The following is a 20,301-nucleotide window of genomic DNA, read 5'->3' on the forward strand; positions in this document are numbered from 1 at the left end:
TGAAACTTGCCTAAAATAAACTTTCAAATGCAATTTCGTCAGAATTGCCCTGGTGCTCCTGGTCTGTGCCCCATGCATTACTCATATCTTGTTAAAATTAAAAGAGACCACTGCAATTCTTCAACTTCTTGAATCAATGTGGAACAGTGATCGTGATTCGGAGATTGTCGAACTGCTCCTTTCTTCTGCTGAGATTGTCACCGAATGAAAGAGTAGCGGGACCAGAGGCAAATGTTTAGGGAGCAGAAACATAAATTTCTCCTTCAGGAGGCAATGTAATTTCAAAAATATTGATCAACCTTAATGAAGAGATTTTCTGTTTTAGTGTCTTTGGATGAGAGCTAAATAATGGGCGAGAAATACTCGTTCTTTTCGGCATACTCTCATGGGATCGGAGGGCCCGATTTAACGTCTTACCAGCAAGACGGGGGCACCAAGAGTGCAGCACTACCTCAGTACTGCACTGGAGTGTCAGCCTGGATTATGTGCTCAAATCTCTGGAGTGCTGCTTGACTTGGCTGCAGCTGAGCCACGGCTGACACCTACACTCAGGTCATTTGGCTGGAGAGAAATGACGGAGATATTTGGAAAAATTACAATGGAGTAAACCTTCAATTTGTCGTCCAACAGAACAGCGGGCATTGTAATCGGCCGCTTATTATAGAAACAGTCCGATTTATGTTGCCATCGCTTTCTTAAGCATTGAAAATCAGGCCTGTCTTTAATGGAATGGCTCGTGGTCAGTTGTTCATCACTCTGGGTCTGTTTAAACCGGGAGTGCTTTCAGTCCCGGATCATTCTGTGTCTGTTTAAAATGGCAGAGCTCACAGTCCCGGATCATTCCGTTTTTTTTAAAGTAGAGCGATTTCAGCTTTCATGACTGAGGTGTTGTGTTTAACTAAATGTGACTGGGCTCGTCCGGGATTTGAACCCGGGACCTCTCGCATCTTTAAGCCACAGAAATTCCCTAAGCGAGAATCATACCCCTAGACCAACGAGCCGCCGATGTTATGTTTCAAGTTGCATTGCGATTCCCTGCGCTGGTGCAAACCCAGCTCGCAGAAGTCCTGTTCATTCAGTTAAAATATGTTTATCTTTTCCTCAATCCGCTTCTTTTTGCGAGCATTTTAATTGAATCTGCTCACAATTCTCCCCATAAAAAGAGGTACAGCCGCATCAGTGGCCGCGTGGCCTAATGGACAAGGCGTCTGACTTCGGTTGCGAGGTTTTTCAATTATCAGACGATTGCAGGTTCGAGTCCTGCCGCGGTCGTTCAATTAACTGGGCGACACGTTTTCTGTTCTGAATCTGGCTTCAAACCAACCATTTTTGACAGTTCCTCAACTGAAGCAGCGGAAGGCCTTTTGCTTACATTAAGCTGATTGTACATTTTCCACATTGTAGGATAAGCGGTGAAGTGGACTTTCTTTCAGGGTATTTCTGCTTAGATGCAAAATCCAGGAAATGGAATGGCTGAGAGCAGTGCATGGTTGAGATGAGGTGGCCGAGAGGTTGAGGCGATGGACTGTTCATCGAGAATGCGGATCCCATCCTCGTCGTTATTACGTTTGATACTGGTACTCTTTCCGAGCTTTTAACTGAAACTTGCCTAAAATAAACTTTCAAATGCAATTTCGTCAGAATTGCCCTGGTGCTCCTGGTCTGTGCCCCATGCATTACTCACATCTTGTTAAAATTAAAAGAGACCACTGCAATTCTTCAACTTCTTGAATCAATGTGGAACAGTGATCGTGATTCGGAGATTGTCGAACTGCTCCTTTCTTCTGCTGAGATTGTCACCGAATGAAAGAGTAGCGGGACCAGAGGCAAATGTTTAGGGAGCAGAAACATAAATTTCTCCTTCAGGAGGCAATGTAATTTCAAAAATATTGATCAACCTTAATGAAGAGATTTTCTGTTTTAGTGTCTTTGGATGAGAGCTAAATAATGGGCTAGAAATCCTCGTTCTTTTCGGCAAACTCTCATGGGATCGGAGGGCCCAGTTTAACGTCTTACCAGCAAGACGGGGGCACCAACAGTGCAGCACTACCTCAGTACTGCACTGGAGTGTCAGCCTGGATTATGTGCTCAAATCTCTGGAGTGCTGCTTGACTTGGCTGCAGCTGAGCCACGGCTGACACCGACACTCAGGTCATTTGGCTGGAGAGAAATGACGGAGATAAATGGAAAAATTACAATGGAGTAAACCTTCAATTTGTCGTCCAACAGAACAGCGGGCATTGTAATCGGCCGCCTATTATAGAAACAGTCCGATTTATGTTGCCATCGCTTTCTTAAGCATTGAAAATCAGGCCTGTCTTTAATGGAATGGCTCGTGGTCAGTTGTTCATCACTCTGGGTCTGTTTAAACCGGGAGTGCTTTCAGTCCCGGATCATTCTGTGTCTGTTTAAAATGGCAGAGCTCACAGTCCCGGATCATTCCGTTTTTTTTAAAGTAGAGCGATTTCAGCTTTCATGACTGAGGTGTTGAGTTTAACTAAATGTGACTGGGCTCGTCCGGGATTTGAACCCGAGACCTCTCGCATCTTTAAGCCACAGAAATTCCCTAAGCGAGAATCATACCCCTAGACCAACGAGCCGCCGATGTTATGTTTCAAGTTGCATTGCGATTCCCTGCGCTGGTGCAAACCAAGCTCGCAGAAGTCCTGTTCATTCAGTTAAAATATGTTTATCTTTTCCTCAATCCGCTTCTTTTTGCGAGCATTTTAATTTCATCTGCTCACAATTCTCCCCATAAAAATAGGTACAGCCGCATCAGTGGCCGCGTGGCCTAATGGATAAGGCGTCTGACTTCGGTTGCGAGGTTTTTCAGTTATCAGACGATTGCAGGTTCGAGTCCTCCCGCGGTCGTTCAATTAACTGGGCGACACGTTTTCTGTTCTGAATCTGTCTTCAAACCAACCATTTTTGACAGTTCCTCAACTGAAGCAGCGGAAGGCCTTTTGCTTACATTAAGCTGATTGTACATTTTCCACATTGTTGGATTAGCGGTGAAGTGGACTTTCTTTCAGGGTATTTCTGCTTAGATGCAAAATCCAGGAAATGGAATGGCTGAGAGCAGTGCATGGTTGAGACGAGGTGGCCGAGAGGTTGAGGCGATGGACTGTTCATCGAGAATGCGGATCCCATCCTCGTCGTTATTACGTTTGATACTGGTACTCTTTCCGAGCTTTTAACTGAAACTTGCCTAAAATAAACTTTCAAATGCAATTTCGTCAGAATTGCCCTGGTGCTCCTGGTCTGTGCCTCATGCATTACTCATATCTTGTTAAAATTAAAAGAGACCACTGCAATTTTTCAACTTCTTGAATCAATGTGGAACAGTGATCGTGATTCGGAGATTGTCGAACTGCTCCTTTCTTCTGCTGAGATTGTCACCGAATGAAAGAGTAGCGGGACCAGAGGCAAATGTTTAGGGAGCAGAAACATAAATTTCTCCTTCAGGAGGCAATGTAATTTCAAAAATATTGATCAACCTTAATGAAGAGATTTTCTGTTTTAGTGTCTTTGGATGAGAGCTAAATAATGGGCTAGAAATCCTCGTTCTTTTCGGCATACTCTCATGGGATCGGAGGGCCCGGTTTAACGTCTTACCAGCAAGACGGGGGCACCAACAGTGCAGCACTACCTCAGTACTGCACTGGAGTGTCAGCCTGGATTATGTGCTCAAATCTCTGGAGTGCTGCTTGACTTGGCTGCAGCTGAGCCACGGCTGACACCTACACTCAGGTCATTTGGCTGGAGAGAAATGACGGAGATAAATGGAAAAATTATAATGGAGTAAACCTTCAATTTGTCGTCCAACAGAAGAGCGGGCATTGTAATCGGCCGCCTATTATAGAAACAGTCCGATTTATGTTGCCATCGCTTTCTGAAGCATTGAAAATCAGGCCTGTCTTTAATGGAATGGCTCGTGGTCAGTTGTTCATCACTCTGGGTCTGTTTAAACCGGGAGTGCTTACAGTCCCGGATCATTCTGTGTCTGTTTAAAATGGCAGAGCTCACAGTCCCGGATCATTCCGTTTTTTTTAAAGTAGAGCGATTTCAGCTTTCATGACTGAGGTGTTGAGTTTAACTAAATGTGACTGGGCTCGTCCGGGATTTGAACCCGGGACCTCTCGCATTTTAAGCCACAGAAATTCCCTAAGCGAGAATCATACCCCTAGACCAACGAGCCGCCGATGTTATGTTTCAAATTGCATTGCGATTCCCTGCGCTGGTGCAAACCCAGCTCGCAGAAGTCCTGTTCATTCAGTTAAAATATGTTTATCTTTTCCTCAATCCGCTTCTTTTTGCGAGCATTTTAATTGAATCTGCTCACAATTCTCCCCATAAAAAGAGGTACAGCCGCATCAGTGGCCGCGTGGCCTAATGGACAAGGCGTCTGACTTCGGTTGCGAGGTTTTTCAATTATCAGACGATTGCAGGTTCGAGTCCTGCCGCGGTCGTTCAATTAACTGGGCGACACGTTTTCTGTTCTGAATCTGGCTTCAAACCAACCATTTTTGACAGTTCCTCAACTGAAGCAGCGGAAGGCCTTTTGCTTACATTAAGCTGATTGTACATTTTCCACATTGTAGGATAAGCGGTGAAGTGGACTTTCTTTCAGGGTATTTCTGCTTAGATGCAAAATCCAGGAAATGGAATGGCTGAGAGCAGTGCATGGTTGAGACGAGGTGGCCGAGAGGTTGAGGCGATGGACTGTTCATCGAGAATGCGGATCCCATCCTCGTCGTTATTACGTTTGATACTGGTACTCTTTCCGAGCTTTTAACTGAAACTTGCCTAAAATAAACTTTCAAATGCAATTTCGTCAGAATTGCCCTGGTGCTCCTGGTCTGTGCCCCATGCATTACTCATATCTTGTTAAAATTAAAAGAGACCACTGCAATTCTTCAACATCTTGAATGAATGTGGAGCAGTGATCGTGATTCGGAGATTGTCGAACTCCTCCTTTCTTCTGCTGAGATTGTCACCGAATGAAAGAGTAGCGGGACCAGAGGCAAATCTTTAGGGAGCAGAAACATAAATTTCTCCTTCAGGAGGCAATGTAATTTCAAAAATATTGATCAACCTTAATGAAGAGATTTTCTGTTTTAGTGTCTTTGGATGAGAGCTAAATAATGGGCTAGAAATCCTCGTTCTTTTCGGCAAACTCTCATGGGATCGGAGGGCCCAGTTTAACGTCTTACCAGCAAGACGGGGGCACCAACAGTGCAGCACTACCTCAGTACTGCACTGGAGTGTCAGCCTGGATTATGTGCTCAAATCTCTGGAGTGCTGCTTGACTTGGCTGCAGCTGAGCCACGGCTGACACCGACACTCAGGTCATTTGGCTGGAGAGAAATGACGGAGATAAATGGAAAAATTACAATGGAGTAAACCTTCAATTTGTCGTCCAACAGAAGAGCGGGCATTGTAATCGGCCGCCTATTATAGAAACAGTCCGATTTATGTTGCCATCGCTTTCTTAAGCATTGAAAATCAGGCCTGTCTTTAATGGAATGGCTCGTGGTCAGTTGTTCATCACTCTGGGTCTGTTTAAACCGGGAGTGCTTTCAGTCCCGGATCATTCTGTGTCTGTTTAAAATGGCAGAGCTCACAGTCCCGGATCATTCAGTTTTTTTTAAAGTAGAGCGATTTCAGCTTTCATGACTGAGGTGTTGAGTTTAACTAAATGTGACTGGGCTCGTCCGGGATTTGAACCCGGGACCTCTCGCATCTTTAAGCCACAGAAATTCCCTAAGCGAGAATCATACCCCTAGACCAACGAGCCGCCGATGTTATGTTTCAAGTTGCATTGCGATTCCCTGCGCTGGTGCAAACCCAGCTCGCAGAAGTCCTGTTCATTCAGTTGAAATATGTTTATCTTTTCCTCAATCCGCTTCTTTTTGCGAGCATTTTAATTGAATCTGCTCACAATTCTCCCCATAAAAAGAGGTACAGCCGCATCAGTGGCCGCGTGGCCTAATGGACAAGGCGTCTGACTTCGGTTGCGAGGTTTTTCAGTTATCAGACGATTGCAGGTTCGAGTCCTGCCGCGGTCGTTCAATTAACTGGGCGACACTTTTTCTGTTCTGAATCTGGCTTCAAACCAACCATTTTTGACAGTCCCTCAACTGAAGCAGCGGAAGGCCTTTTGCTTACATTAAGCTGATTGTACATTTTCAACATTGTAGATCTGTGTGCATGGGCAGGATAAGCGGTGAAGTGGACTGTCTTTCAGGGTATTTCTGCTTAGATGCAAAATCCAGGAAATGGAATGGCTGAGAGCAGTGCATGGTTGAGACGAGGTGGCCGAGAGGTTGAGGCGATGGACTGTTCATCGAGAATGGGGATCCCATCCTCGTCGTTATTACGTTTGATACTGGTACCCTTTCCGAGCTTTTAACTGAAACTTGCCTAAAATAAACTTTCAAATGCAATTTCGTCAGAATCGCCCTGGTGCTCCTGGTCTGTGCCCCATGCATTACTCATATCTTGTTAAAATTAAAAGAGACCACTGCAATTCTTCAACATCTTGAATGAATGTGGAGCAGTGATCGTGATTCGGAGATTGTCGAACTCCTCCTTTCTTCTGCTGAGATTGTCACCGAATGAAAGAGTAGCGGGACCAGAGGCAAATCTTTAGGGAGCAGAAACATAAATTTCTCCTTCAGGAGGCAATGTAATTTCAAAAATATTGATCAACCTTAATGAAGAGATTTTCTGTTTTAGTGTCTTTGGATGAGAGCTAAATAATGGGCTAGAAATCCTCGTTCTTTTCGGCAAACTCTCATGGGATCGGAGGGCCCAGTTTAACGTCTTACCAGCAAGACGGGGGCACCAACAGTGCAGCACTACCTCAGTACTGCACTGGAGTGTCAGCCTGGATTATGTGCTCAAATCTCTGGAGTGCTGCTTGACTTGGCTGCAGCTGAGCCACGGCTGACACCTGCACTCAGGTCATTTGGCTGGAGAGAAATGACGGAGATAAATGGAAAAATTACAATGGAGTAAACCTTCAATTTGTCGTCCAACAGAAGAGCGGGCATTGTAATCGGCCGCCTATTATAGAAACAGTGCGATTTATGTTGCCATCGCTTTCTTAAGCATTGAAAATCAGGCCTGTCTTTAATGGAATGGCTCGTGGTCAGTTGTTCATCACTCTGGGTCTGTTTAAACCGGGAGTGCTTTCAGTCCCGGATCATTCTGTGTCTGTTTAAAATGGCAGAGCTCACAGTCCCGGATCATTCCGTTTTTTTTAAAGTAGAGCGATTTCAGCTTTCATGACTGAGGTGTTGAGTTTAACTAAATGTGACTGGGCTCGTCCGGGATTTGAACCCGGGACCTCTCGCATCTTTAAGCCACAGAAATTCCCTAAGCGAGAACCATACCCCTAGACCAACGAGCCGCCGATGTTATGTTTCAAGTTGCATTGCGATTCCCTGCGCTGGTGCAAACCCAGCTCGCAGAAGTCCTGTTCATTCAGTTGAAATATGTTTATCTTTTCCTCAATCCGCTTCTTTTTGCGAGCATTTTAATTGAATCTGCTCACAATTCTCCCCATAAAAAGAGGTACAGCCGCATCAGTGGCCGCGTGGCCTAATGGACAAGGCGTCTGACTTCGGTTGCGAGGTTTTTCAGTTATCAGACGATTGCAGGTTCGAGTCCTGCCGCGGTCGTTCAATTAACTAGGCGACACTTTTTCTGTTCTGAATCTGGCTTCAAACCAACCATTTTTGACAGTCCCTCAACTGAAGCAGCGGAAGGCCTTTTGCTTACATTAAGCTGATTGTACATTTTCAACATTGTAGATCTGTGTGCATGGGCAGGATAAGCGGTGAAGTGGACTGTCTTTCAGGGTATTTCTGCTTAGATGCAAAATCCAGGAAATGGAATGGCTGAGAGCAGTGCATGGTTGAGACGAGGTGGCCGAGAGGTTGAGGCGATGGACTGTTCATCGAGAATGCGGATCCCATCCTCGTCGTTATTACGTTTGATACTGGTACCCTTTCCGAGCTTTTAACTGAAACTTGCCTAAAATAAACTTTCAAATGCAATTTCGTCAGAATCGCCCTGGTGCTCCTGGTCTGTGCCCCATGCATTACTCATATCTTGTTAAAATTAAAAGAGACCACTGCAATTCTTCAACATCTTGAATGAATGTGGAGCAGTGATCGTGATTCGGAGATTGTCGAACTCCTCCTTTCTTCTGCTGAGATTGTCACCGAATGAAAGAGTAGCGGGACCAGAGGCAAATCTTTAGGGAGCAGAAACATAAATTTCTCCTTCAGGAGGCAATGTAATTTCAAAAATATTGTTCAACCTTAATGAAGAGATTTTCTGTTTTAGTGTCTTTGGATGAGAGCTAAATAATGGGCGAGAAATCCTCGTTCTTTTCGGCATATTCTCATGGGATCGGAGGGCCCGGTTTAACGTCTTACCAGCAAGACGGGGGCACCAACAGTGCAGCACTACCTCAGTACTGCACTGGAGTGTCAGCCTGGATTATGTGCTCAAATCTCTGGAGTGCTGCTTGACTTGGCTGCAGCTGAGCCACGGCTGACACCTACACTCAAGTCATTTGGCTGGAGAGAAATGACGGAGATAAATGGAAAAATTATAATTGAGTAAACCTTCAATTTGTCGTCCAACAGAAGAGCGGGCATTGTAATCGGCCGCCTATTATAGAAACAGTCCGATTTATGTTGCCATCGCTTTCTTAAGCATTGAAAATCAGGCCTGTCTTTAATGGAATGGCTCGTGGTCAGTTGTTCATCACTCTGGGTCTGTTTAAACCGGGAGTGCTTACAGTCCCGGATCATTCTGTGTCTGTTTAAAATGGCAGAGCTCACAGTCCCGGATCATTCCGTTTTTTTTAAAGTAGAGCGATTTCAGCTTTCATGACTGAGGTGTTGAGTTTAACTAAATGTGACTGGGCTCGTCCGGGATTTGAACCCGGGACCTCTCGCATATTTCAGCCACAGAAATTCCCTAAGCGAGAATCATACCCCGAGACCAACGAGCCGCCGATGTTATGTTTCAAGTTGCATTGCGATTCCCTGCGCTGGTGCAAACCCAGCTCGCAGAAGTCCTGTTCATTCAGTTAAAATATGTTTATCTTTTCCTCAATCCGCTTCTTTTTGCGAGCATTTTAATTTCATCTGCTCACAATTCTCCCCATAAAAAGAGGTACAGCCGCATCAGTGGCCGCGTGGCCTAATGGATAAGGCGTCTGACTTCGGTTGCGAGGTTTTTCAGTTATCAGACGATTGCAGGTTCGAGTCCTGCCGCGGTCGTTCAATTAACTGGGCGACACGTTTTCTGTTCTGAATCTGGCTTCAAACCAACCATTTTTGACAGTTCCTCAACTGAAGCAGCGGAAGGCCTTTTGCTTACATTAAGCTGATTGTACATTTTCCACATTGTAGGATAAGCGGTGAAGTGGACTTTCTTTCAGTGTATTTCTGCTTAGATGCAAAATCCAGGAAATGGAATGGCTGAGAGCAGTGCATGGTTGAGACGAGGTGGCCGAGAGGTTGAGGCGATGGACTGTTCATCGAGAATGCGGATCCCATCCTCGTCGTTATTACGTTTGATACTGGTACCCTTTCCGAGCTTTTAACTGAAACTTGCCTAAAATAAACTTTCAAATGCAATTTCGTCAGAATCGCCCTGGTGCTCCTGGTCTGTGCCCCATGCATTACCCATATCTTGATAAAATTAAAAGAGACCACTGCAATTCTTCAACATCTTGAATGAATGTGGAGCAGTGATCGTGATTCGGAGATTGTCGAACTCCTCCTTTCTTCTGCTGAGATTGTCACCGAATGAAAGAGTAGCGGGACCAGAGGCAAATCTTTAGGGAGCAGAAACATAAATTTCTCCTTCAGGAGGCAATGTAATTTCAAAAATATTGATCAACCTTAATGAAGAGATTTTCTGTTTTAGTGTCTTTGGATGAGAGCTAAATAATGGGCGAGAAATCCTCGTTCTTTTCGGCATACTCTCATGGGATCGGAGGGCGCGGTTTAACGTCTTACCAGCAAGACGGGGGCACCAACAGTGCAGCACTACCTCAGTACTGCACTGGAGTGTCAGCCTGGATTATGTGCTCAAATCTCTGGAGTGCTGCTTGACTTGGCTGCAGCTGAGCCACGGCTGACACCTGCACTCAGGTGATTTGGCTGGAGAGAAATGACGGAGGTAAATGGAAAAATTATAATGGAGTAAACCTTCAATTTGTCGTCCAACAGAAGAGCGGGCATTGAAATCGGCCGCCTATTATAGAAACAGTCCGATTTATGTTGCCATCGCTTTCTTAAGCTTTGAAAATCAGGCCTGTCTTTAATGGAATGGCTCGTGGTCAGTTGTTCATCACTCTGGGTCTGTTTAAACCGGGAGTCCTTACAGTCCCAGATCATTCTGTGTCTGTTTAAAATGGCAGAGCTCACAGTCCCGGATCATTCCGTTTTTTTTTAAAGTAGAGCGATTTCAGCTTTCCTGACTGAGGTGTTGAGTTTAACTAAATGTGACTGGGCTCGTCCGGGATTTGAACCCGGGACCTCTCGCATTTTAAGCCACAGAAATTCCCTAAGCGAGAATCATACCCCTAGACCAACGAGCCGCCGATGTTATGTTTCAAGTTGCATTGCGATTCCCTGCGCTGGTGCAAACCCAGCTCGCAGAAGTCCTGTTCATTCAGTTAAAATATGTTTATCTTTTCCTCAATCCGCTTCTTTTTGCGAGCATTTTAATTTCATCTGCTCACAATTCTCCCCATAAAAAGAGGTACAGCCGCATCAGTGGCCGCGTGGCCTAATGGATAAGGCGTCTGACTTCGGTTGCGAGGTTTTTCAGTTATCAGACGATTGCAGGTTCGAGTCCTGCCGCGGTCGTTCAATTAACTGGGCGACACGTTTTCTGTTCTGAATCTGGCTTCAAACCAACCATTTTTGACAGTTCCTCAACTGAAGCAGCGGAAGGCCTTTTGCTTACATTAAGCTGATTGTACATTTTCCACATTGTAGGATAAGCGGTGAAGTGGACTTTCTTTCAGGGTATTTCTGCTTAGATGCAAAAACCAGGAAATGGAATGGCTGAGAGCAGTGCATGGTTGAGACGAGGTGGCCGAGAGGTTGAGGCGATGGACTGTTCATCGAGAATGCGGATCCCATCCTCGTCGTTATTACGTTTGATACTGGTACCCTTTCCGAACTTTTAACTGAAACTTGTCTAAAATAAACTTTCGAATGCAATTTCGTCAGAATCGCCCTGGTGCTCCTGGTCTGTGCCCCATGCATTACTCATATCTTGTTAAAATTAAAAGAGACCACTGCAATTCTTCAACATCTTGAATGAATGTGGAGCAGTGATCGTGATTCGGAGATTGTCGAACTCCTCCTTTCTTCTGCTGAGATTGTCACCGAATGAAAGAGTAGCGGGACCAGAGGCAAATGTTTAGGGAGCAGAAACATAAATTTCTCCTTCAGGAGGCAATGTAATTTCAAAAATATTGATCAACCTTAATGAAGAGATTTTCTGTTTCAGTGTCTTTGGATGAGAGCTAAATAATGGGCTAGAAATCCTCGTTCTTTTCGGCAAACTCTCATGGGATCGGAGGGCCCAGTTTAACGTCTTACCAGCAAGACGGGGGCACCAACAGTGCAGCACTACCTCAGTACTGCACTGGAGTGTCAGCCTGGATTATGTGCTCAAATCTCTGGAGTGCTGCTTGACTTGGCTGCAGCTGAGCCACGGCTGACACCGACACTCAGGTCATTTGGCTGGAGAGAAATGACGGAGATAAATGGAAAAATTACAATGGAGTAAACCTTCAATTTGTCGTCCAACAGAAGAGCGGGCATTGTAATCGGCCGCCTATTATAGAAACAGTCCGATTTATGTTGCCATCGCTTTCTTAAGCATTGAAAATCAGGCCTGTCTTTAATGGAATGGGTCGTGGTCAGTTGTTCATCACTCTGGGTCTGTTTAAACCGGGAGTGCTTTCAGTCCCGGATCATTCTGTGTCTGTTTAAAATGGCAGAGCTCACAGTCCCGGATCATTCCGTTTTTTTTAAAGTAGAGCGATTAAAGCTTTCATGACTGAGGTGTTGAGTTTAACTAAATGTGACTGGGCTCGTCCGGGATTTGAACCCGGGACCTCTCGCATTTTAAGCCACAGAAATTCCCGAAGCGAGAATCATACCCCTAGACCAACGAGCCGCCGATGTTATGTTTCAAGTTGCATTGCGATTCCCTGCGCTGGTGCAAACCCAGCTCGCAGAAGTCCTGTTCATTCAGTTAAAATATGTTTATCTTTTCCTCAATCCGCTTCTTTTTGCGAGCATTTTAATTTAATCTGCTCACAATTCTCCCCATAAAAAGAGGTACAGCCGCATCAGTGGCCGCGTGGCCTAATGGATAAGGCGTCTGACTTCGCTTGCGAAGTTTTTCAGTTATCAAGACGACAGCAGGTTCGAGTCCTGCCGCGGTCGTTCAATTAACTGCGCGACATTTTTTCTGCTCTCAATCTGGCTTCAAACCAACCATTTTTGACAGTCCATCAACTGAAGCAGCGGAAGGCCTTTTGCTTACATTAAGCTGATTGTACATTTTCAACATTGTAGATCTGTGTGCATGGGCAGGATAAGCGGTGAAGTGGACTTTCTTTCAGGGTATTTCTGCTTCGATGCAAAAAACAGGAAATGGAATGGCTGAGAGCAGTGCATGGTTGAGACGAGGTGGCCGAGAGGTTGAGGCGATGGACTGTTCATCGAGAATGCGGATCCCATCCTCGTCGTTATTACGTTTGATACTGGTACCCTTACCGAGCTTTTAACTGAAAGTTGCCTAAAATAAAATTTCAAGTGCAATTTCGTCAGAATCGCCCTGGTGCTCCTGGTCGGTGCCCCGTGCATTACTCATATCTTGTTAAAATTAAAAAAGACCACTGCAATTCTTCAACATCTTGAATGAATGTGGAGCAGTGATCGTGATTCGGAGATTGTCGAACTCCTCCTTTCTTCTGCTGAGATTGTCACCGAATGAAAGAGTAGCGGGACCAGAGGCAAATGTTTAGGGAGCAGAAACATACATTTCTCCTTCAGGAGGCAATGTAATATCAAAAATATTGATCAACCTTAATGAAGAGATTTTCTGTTTTAGTGTCTTTGGATGAGAGCTAAATAATGGGCGAGAAATCCTCGTTCTTTTCGGGATACTCTCATGGGATCGGAGGGCCCGGTTTAACGTCTTACCAGCAAGACGGGGGCACCAACAGTGCAGCACTACCTCAGTACTGCACTGGAGTGTCAGCCTGGATTATGTGCTCAAATCTCTGGAGTGCTGCTTGACTTGGCTGCAGCTGAGCCACGGCTGACACCTACACTCAGGTCATTTGGCTGGAGAGAAATGACTGAGATAAATGGAAAAATTATAATGGAATAAACCTTCAATTTGTCGTCCAACAGAAGAGCGGGCATTGTAATCGGCCGCCTATTATAGAAACAGTCCGATTTATGTTGCCATCGCTTTCTTAAGCATTGAAAATCAGGCCTGTCTTTAATGGAATGGCTCGTGGTCAGTTGTTCATCACTCTGGGTCTGTTTAAACCGGGAGTGCTTACAGTCCCGGATCATTCTGTGTCTGTTTAAAATGGCAGAGCTCACAGTCCCGGATCATTCCGTTTTTTTTAAAGTAGAGCGATTTCAGCTTTCATGACTGAGGTGTTGAGTTTAACTAATTGTGACTGGCCTCGTCCGGGATTTGAACCCGGGATCTCTCGCATTTTAAGCCACAGAAATTTCCTGAGCCAGAATCATACCCCTAGACCAACGAGCCGCCGATGTTATGTTTCAAGTTGCATTGCGATTCCCTGCGCTGGTGCAAACCCAGCTCGCAGAAGTCCTGTTCATTCAGTTAAAATATGTTTATCTTTTCCTCAATCCGCTTCTTTTTGCGAGCATTTTAATTGAATCTGCTCACAATTCTCCCCATAAAAAGAGGTACCGCCGCAGCAGTGGCCGCGTGGCCTAATGGATAAGGCGTCTGCCTTCGGCTGCGAGGTTTTTCAGTTATCAGACGATTGCAGGTTCGAGTCCTGCCGCGGTCGTTCAATTAACTAGGCGACACTTTTTCTGTTCTGAATCTGGCTTCAAACCAACCATTTTTGACAGTCCCTCAACTGAAGCAGCGGAAGGCCTTTTGCTTACATTAAGCTGATTGTACATTTTCAACATTGTAGATCTGTGTGCATGGGCAGGATAAGCGGTGAAGTGGACTTTCTTTCAGGGTATTTCTGCTTAGATGCAAAAACCAGGAAATGGAATGGCTGAGAGCAGTGCATGGTTGAGACGAGGGGGCCGAGAGGTTGAGGCGATGGACTGTTCATCGAGAATGCGGATCCCATCCTCGTTTTTATTACGTTTGATACTGGCACCCTTTCCGAGCTTTTAACTGAAACTTGCCTAAAATAAACTGTCAAATGCAATTTCGTCAGAATCGCCCTGGTGCTCCTGGTCTGTGCCCCATGCATTACTCATATCTTGTTAAAATTAAAAGAGACCACTGCAATTCTTCAACATCTTGAATGAATGTGGAGCAGTGATCGTGATTCGGAGATTGTCGAACTCCTCCTTTCTTCTGCTGAGATTGTCACCGAATGAAAGAGTAGCGGGACCAGAGGCAAATGTTTAGGGAGCAGAAACATAAATTTCTCCTTCAGGAGGCAATGTAATTTCAAAAATATTGATCAACCTTAATGAAGAGATTTTCTGTTTCAGTGTCTTTGGATGAGAGCTAAATAATGGGCTAGAAATCCTCGTTCTTTTCGGCATATTCTCATGGGATCGGAGGGCCCGGTTTAACGTCTTACCAGCAAGACGGGGGCACCAACAGTGCAGCACTACCTCAGTACTGCACTGGAGTGTCAGCCTGGATTATGTGCTCAAATCTCTGGAGTGCTGCTTGACTTGGCTGCAGCTGAGCCACGGCTGACACCGACACTCAGGTCATTTGGCTGGAGAGAAATGACGGAGATAAATGGAAACATTATAATGGAGTAAACCTTCAATTTGTCGTCCAACAGAAGAGCGGGCATTGTAATCGGCCGCCTATTATAGAAACAGTCCGATTTATGTTGCCATCGCTTTCTTAAGCATTGAAAATCAGGCCTGTCTTTAATGGAATGGCTCGTGGTCAGTTGTTAATCACTCTGGGTCTGTTTAAACCGGGAGTGCTTTCAGTCCCGGATCATTCTGTGTCTGTTTAAAATGGCAGAGCTCAGAGTCCCGGATCATTCCGTTTTTTTTAAAGTAGAGCGATTTCAGCTTTCATGACTGAGGTGTTGAGTTTAACTAAATGTGACTGGGCTCGTCCGGGATTTGAACCCGGGACCTCTCGCATTTTAAGCCACAGAAATTCCCGAAGCGAGAATCATACCCCTAGACCAACGAGCCGCCGATGTTATGTTTCAAGTTGCATTGCGATTCCCTGCGCTGGTGCAAACCCAGCTCGCAGAAGTCCTGTTCATTCAGTTAAAATATGTTTATCTTTTCCTCAATCCGCTTCTTTTTGCGAGCATTTTAATTGAATCTGCTCACAATTCTCCCCATAAAAAGAGGTACAGCCGCATCAGTGGCCGCGTGGCCTAATGGACAAGGCGTCTGACTTCGGTTGCGAGGTTTTTCAGTTATCAGACGATTGCAGGTTCGAGTCCTGCCGCGGTCGTTCAATTAACTGGGCGACACTTTTTCTGTTCTGAATCTGGCTTCAAACCAAACATTTTTGACAGTCCCTCAACTGAAGCAGCGGAAGGCCTTTTGCTTACATTAAGCTGATTGTACATTTTCAACATTGTAGATCTGTGTGCATGGGCAGGATAAGCGGTGAAGTGGACTTTCTTTCAGGGTATTTCTGCTTCGATGCAAAATCCAGGAAATGGAATGGCTGAGAGCAACGCATGGTTGAGACGAGGTGGCCGAGAGGTTGAGGCGATGGACTGTTCATCGAGAATGCGGATCCCATCCTCGTCGTTATTACGTTTGATACTGGTACCCTTTCCGAGCTTATAACTGAAACTTGCCTAAAATAAACTTTCAAATGCAATTTCGTCAGAATCGCCCTGGTGCTCCTGGTCTGTGCCCCATGCATTACTCATATCTTGTTAAAATTAAAAGAGACCACTGCAATTCTTCAACATCTTGAATGAATGTGGAGCAGTGATCGTGATTCGGAGATTGTCGAACTCCTCCTTTCTTCTGCTGAGATTGTCACCGAATGAAAGAGTAGCGGGACCAGAGGCAAATGTTTAGGGAGCAGAAACATAAATTTCTCCTTCAGGAGGCAATGTAATTTCAAAAATATTGATCAACCTTAATGAAGAGATTTTCTGTTTCAGTGTCTTTGGATGAGAGCTAAATAATGGGCGAGAAATCCTCGTTCTTTTCGGCATACTCTCATGGGATCGGAGGGCCCGGTTTAACGTCTTACCAGCAAGACGGGGGCACCAACAGTGCAGCACTACCTCAGTACTGCACTGGAGTGTCAGCCTGGATTATGTGCTCAAATCTCTGGAGTGCTGCTTGACTTTGCTGCAGCTGAGCCACGGCTGACACCTACACTCAGGTCATTTGGCTGGAGAGAAATGACGGAGATAAATGGAAAAATTATAATGGAGTAAACCTTCAATTTGTCGTCCAACAGAAGAGCGGGCATTGTAATCGGCCGCCTATTATAGAAACAGTCCGATTTATGTTGCCATCGCTTTCTTAAGCATTGAAAATCAGGCCTGTCTTTAATGGAATGGCTCGTGGTCAGTTCTTAATCACTCTGGGTCTGTTTAAACCGGGAGTGCTTACAGTCCCGGATCATTCTGTGTCTGTTTAAAATGGCAGAGCTCACAGTCCCGGATCATTCCGTTTTTTTTAAAGTAGAGCGATTTCAGCTTTCATGACTGAGGTGTTGAGTTTAACTAAATGTGACTGGGCTCGTGCGGGATTTGAACCCGGGACCTCTCGCATTTTAAGCCACAGAAATTCCCTAAGCGAGAATCATACCCCTAGACCAACGAGCCGCCGATGTTATGTTTCAAGTTGCATTGCGATTCCTTGCGCTGGTGCAAACCCAGCTCGCAGAAGTCCTGTTCATTCAGTTAAAATATGTTTATCTTTTCCTCAATCCGCTTCTTTTTGCGAGCATTTTAATTGAATCTGCTCACAATTCTCCCCATAAAAAGAGGTACAGCCGCATCAGTGGCCGCGTGGCCTAATGGACAAGGCGTTTGACTTCGGTTGCGAGGTTTTTCAGTTATCAGACGATTGCAGGTTCGAGTCCTGCCGCGGTCGTTCAATTAACTGGGCGACACTTTTTCTGTTCTGAATCTGGCTGCAAACCGACCATTTGTGACAGTCCCTCAACTGAAGCAGCGAAAGGCCTTTTGCTTACATTAAGCTGATTGTACATTTTCAACATTGTAGATCTGTGTGCACGGGCAGAATAAGTTGTGAAGTGAACTTTGTTTCAGGGTATTTCTGCTTAAATGCAAAAAGCTGGAAATGGAATGGCTGAGAGCAGTGTATGGTGGAGACGAGGTGGCCGAGAGATTAAGGCGATGGAGTGTTAATCTATTGGGCTCTGTACGCGTGGGTTCTGGATCCCATCCTCGTCGTTATTACGTTTGATCGGGATTGCCAGCGAGGCCCACGTTCCAGGAAGGAATAAAACAACAGTTTTTTCGCGCCTGATGTTGCTTAATAAAGGGATTGTTGATGAAGTGCCTGTCTCACTAGATGCTACTTGACCTGATCAACGTTCGCTCCATCATATATTTTTTATTTTGAACTTTGCAGCGAGCATTTCTTCGGGCAACAACAAAATCAATACAATTTTATGACAGGAGTGCGTTTCGAATCCACACCCCCGAAAAGAATGAAGTTTTAATTCAGTGCCTTATACTGCTCGGCCACGCTATCACACCGGTGGTATTTCATTTCTGATACTGGTGACTGATAATTGAAAGCCGGCATTGAGTCAAGGGCTTTGCATTGAGAAAGAAGGAAACAAAGAGCTTTCTGAGCTCTGTTTATGGAGCGAGGTGGTTGAGGGGTTAAGGCGGTGGGTCGCTAATCATCTGTGCTCTACACGCATTGTTTTGAATTCTACCGTTATTGTATTTAAGACTAGATCTTTTTCAACGCATCCAAGACTCCTGAGTCCTTTCCTTGCCCAATCCGCAGTGGGAAGTTTTGTTTTGCTGCTTCACTCTATTTGCACAAATCAGCAAAGTCCTCATTTCAGCCCAAACTGTTTCTTGCACGGAGGTGTTGAAATTGTAAGTATAAGTTACGTGAAGTGTAATTGAAAGTGGACAGTGACGTCTGGTAAAAGGAAAATTTCTCTTCAGATGCTGCCTGATCTATTGAATATTTCCAATATGTTCTGTTTTAATGTTGTGCTTTCACTGTAGCAGTTTACCCGACAACACAAAACTTGCCTCAAGGGCGCAGTTTCAGGCAAAACGTTTCTGCGCTCTTCTCACATACAAGATCTACTTACCTTTCCCCGCACACGATGTAAAGGCAGCTGTTTCTGCCCACTTTCTCCTGCACCGCAACATTCCAAACACACGTTGCTCCTGGCATCAGGGAGTCTCAGAGTTTCTCAGAGGGGATTGCCAGAGCAATGGGGAGCTCAGAAGCTGTGAGGGAATTGAAGGGTTTCTGAGATAGTATCACGTGGGTATGAGGGCTCTAAATGGATACCAGAGAGAGTAACGGACACTCAGAAGGTATTATAGAGGGAAAGGGAACTCAGGAGTTATCAGAGAGGTTTAATGAGCGCTCGGGAGGTATGAGAGTGTGTAAGGGGCGCTCAGAATGTATCGAAGAGGGTACGGGACGCTGAGGAGCTATCAGTGAGAGTAAGCAATACTCTGGAGATATCAGAGTGAGAAATGAACACTCAGGTTTTATCAGAAAGATTGAGGAACGCTTAGGTGGTAGCAGTGAGTCTGGTGGAACATGAGTTTTTATCGTGTAAACTTCACATTGTCTAAATATCAACATGGTTAATGAAAGCAAAGTTGAATCCGAATGTAACAGCTGGTCTGCCGTGTCCTCAGTGGGGACTGTAACGATCAATAACATGTCATTCTATAGTGGACACTAGGTGGAGCCATAGAGCTGTGTAGAGCTGTATATAAGACTGCACTACCCAGCTGTATATATATTAAGACTACATTACCCATGAGGCACTAGGCTACCAACAAGGAAGCAGTCAAGGTGGAAGCCTCTACAGATACTGTACCAGTCCACATGTGCTCAACAAAGTAACTAACAAAAGCTAGCTGTGTTCATAATAAGAATGTCTATTTATTAATGAACATAACATGGTACCAGGATGGTGAAGATCCGCTGAAAATTGTTAAAAGCGACATGGAGAATTTGAAGCCACCAGAGCGTTTGAATCTCACAGAAAAAATCGACTACAATTGGCAGACTTTTAAACAGTAATTCGAACTCTACATTGCAGCCATCGGATTCGGTACGAAGCCAGACGCAAGGAAGATAGAATTGCTGCTTACGGATGCAGGCCCACAGGTGATAGAGGTATTTAATACATTTGTATTTAATCCAGTGGAGAACAGAGAAAAATTAGGAGATGTGCTAAAAAAATTTGATGCACTTTGCGCTCCCAAAAAGAATGAGACGTATGAAAGATACATCTTCCGTTCTCAGACACAGCAACAAAATGAGACTTTTGCTAGCTTTATAACTGACCTGAAACTGAAAGCACAGACATGTAATTTCTCTGAGCTCAAAGCATCCATGATTCGTGACCAGATTGTGTTTGGTATTCATGATAAAAAAAAGTCAGGGAACGTCTGTTGAGAGAAACCAAACTAAATTTGAAAAATGCGGTGAAAATATGCCAAGCCAGCGAGCTAGCTCGAAAGCACACGAAGACTTTCAGTGAAATCAATAATGATGCGATTGCAATGAGTGATAATGCTGCTGTCAGTGCTGTGTACTACAAGGGGAAGAAACGTGGGCAGATCAGAAATGAAAAGCAATCGGAGGATGAAATTTTTAATTGTAAACGCTGTGCTTACAAACACCAGTTAAGACAATGCCCAGCGTTTGGAAAAATGTGCACAAAGTGTAATGGAAAGAATCACTTTGCCAAGCAATGCTTTTCAAAAGTAAAAACAACGAAAGGGCAACAAGTTAATGTGATTGAGGACATTGATGCTCAAAGTGATCACATTTGCAGTAAGTTTTGGCTGCTCGAGGAACTCCG

At 44.9% G+C, this 20,301-nt stretch overlaps 16 non-coding genes across 16 annotated transcripts; 7 read left to right on the forward strand and 9 right to left on the reverse strand.

The window, feature by feature from the left end:
• Positions 1-910: 910 nt before the first annotated feature.
• On the reverse strand, positions 911-1,001 carry trnap-agg (transfer RNA proline (anticodon AGG)). Its single transcript is given in 2 exon segments — positions 911-946; positions 966-1,001. It is a non-coding gene; the product is annotated as a tRNA-Pro (tRNA).
• Positions 1,002-1,181: 180 nt separating this feature from the next.
• trnar-ucg (transfer RNA arginine (anticodon UCG)) lies at positions 1,182-1,272 on the forward strand. Its single transcript is given in 2 exon segments — positions 1,182-1,218; positions 1,237-1,272. It is a non-coding gene; the product is annotated as a tRNA-Arg (tRNA).
• A 1,237-nt stretch (positions 1,273-2,509) lies between these two features.
• Positions 2,510-2,600, reverse strand: trnap-agg (transfer RNA proline (anticodon AGG)). Its single transcript is given in 2 exon segments — positions 2,510-2,545; positions 2,565-2,600. It is a non-coding gene; the product is annotated as a tRNA-Pro (tRNA).
• A 1,508-nt stretch (positions 2,601-4,108) lies between these two features.
• trnap-agg (transfer RNA proline (anticodon AGG)) lies at positions 4,109-4,198 on the reverse strand. Its single transcript is given in 2 exon segments — positions 4,109-4,144; positions 4,163-4,198. It is a non-coding gene; the product is annotated as a tRNA-Pro (tRNA).
• A 180-nt stretch (positions 4,199-4,378) lies between these two features.
• trnar-ucg (transfer RNA arginine (anticodon UCG)) lies at positions 4,379-4,469 on the forward strand. Its single transcript is given in 2 exon segments — positions 4,379-4,415; positions 4,434-4,469. It is a non-coding gene; the product is annotated as a tRNA-Arg (tRNA).
• A 1,237-nt stretch (positions 4,470-5,706) lies between these two features.
• On the reverse strand, positions 5,707-5,797 carry trnap-agg (transfer RNA proline (anticodon AGG)). The gene is given in 2 exon segments: positions 5,707-5,742; positions 5,762-5,797. It is a non-coding gene; the product is annotated as a tRNA-Pro (tRNA).
• Positions 5,798-5,977: 180 nt separating this feature from the next.
• On the forward strand, positions 5,978-6,068 carry trnar-ucg (transfer RNA arginine (anticodon UCG)). The gene is given in 2 exon segments: positions 5,978-6,014; positions 6,033-6,068. It is a non-coding gene; the product is annotated as a tRNA-Arg (tRNA).
• Positions 6,069-7,323: 1,255 nt separating this feature from the next.
• Positions 7,324-7,414, reverse strand: trnap-agg (transfer RNA proline (anticodon AGG)). The gene is given in 2 exon segments: positions 7,324-7,359; positions 7,379-7,414. It is a non-coding gene; the product is annotated as a tRNA-Pro (tRNA).
• A 180-nt stretch (positions 7,415-7,594) lies between these two features.
• On the forward strand, positions 7,595-7,685 carry trnar-ucg (transfer RNA arginine (anticodon UCG)). Its single transcript is given in 2 exon segments — positions 7,595-7,631; positions 7,650-7,685. It is a non-coding gene; the product is annotated as a tRNA-Arg (tRNA).
• Positions 7,686-9,211: 1,526 nt separating this feature from the next.
• Positions 9,212-9,302, forward strand: trnar-ucg (transfer RNA arginine (anticodon UCG)). Its single transcript is given in 2 exon segments — positions 9,212-9,248; positions 9,267-9,302. It is a non-coding gene; the product is annotated as a tRNA-Arg (tRNA).
• Positions 9,303-10,540: 1,238 nt separating this feature from the next.
• Positions 10,541-10,630, reverse strand: trnap-agg (transfer RNA proline (anticodon AGG)). The gene is given in 2 exon segments: positions 10,541-10,576; positions 10,595-10,630. It is a non-coding gene; the product is annotated as a tRNA-Pro (tRNA).
• A 180-nt stretch (positions 10,631-10,810) lies between these two features.
• On the forward strand, positions 10,811-10,901 carry trnar-ucg (transfer RNA arginine (anticodon UCG)). The gene is given in 2 exon segments: positions 10,811-10,847; positions 10,866-10,901. It is a non-coding gene; the product is annotated as a tRNA-Arg (tRNA).
• A 1,237-nt stretch (positions 10,902-12,138) lies between these two features.
• On the reverse strand, positions 12,139-12,228 carry trnap-cgg (transfer RNA proline (anticodon CGG)). The gene is given in 2 exon segments: positions 12,139-12,174; positions 12,193-12,228. It is a non-coding gene; the product is annotated as a tRNA-Pro (tRNA).
• Positions 12,229-15,371: 3,143 nt separating this feature from the next.
• trnap-cgg (transfer RNA proline (anticodon CGG)) lies at positions 15,372-15,461 on the reverse strand. Its single transcript is given in 2 exon segments — positions 15,372-15,407; positions 15,426-15,461. It is a non-coding gene; the product is annotated as a tRNA-Pro (tRNA).
• Positions 15,462-15,641: 180 nt separating this feature from the next.
• Positions 15,642-15,732, forward strand: trnar-ucg (transfer RNA arginine (anticodon UCG)). Its single transcript is given in 2 exon segments — positions 15,642-15,678; positions 15,697-15,732. It is a non-coding gene; the product is annotated as a tRNA-Arg (tRNA).
• A 1,255-nt stretch (positions 15,733-16,987) lies between these two features.
• On the reverse strand, positions 16,988-17,077 carry trnap-agg (transfer RNA proline (anticodon AGG)). Its single transcript is given in 2 exon segments — positions 16,988-17,023; positions 17,042-17,077. It is a non-coding gene; the product is annotated as a tRNA-Pro (tRNA).
• Between the last annotated feature and the right edge of the window lie 3,224 nt (positions 17,078-20,301).

This window comes from Somniosus microcephalus, unplaced genomic scaffold (genome assembly GCF_052327205.1).
Source record: "Somniosus microcephalus isolate GS21.2 unplaced genomic scaffold, FLI_Smic_1.0 unresolved_chr1, whole genome shotgun sequence".
NCBI lineage: Eukaryota > Metazoa > Chordata > Chondrichthyes > Squaliformes > Somniosidae > Somniosus > Somniosus microcephalus.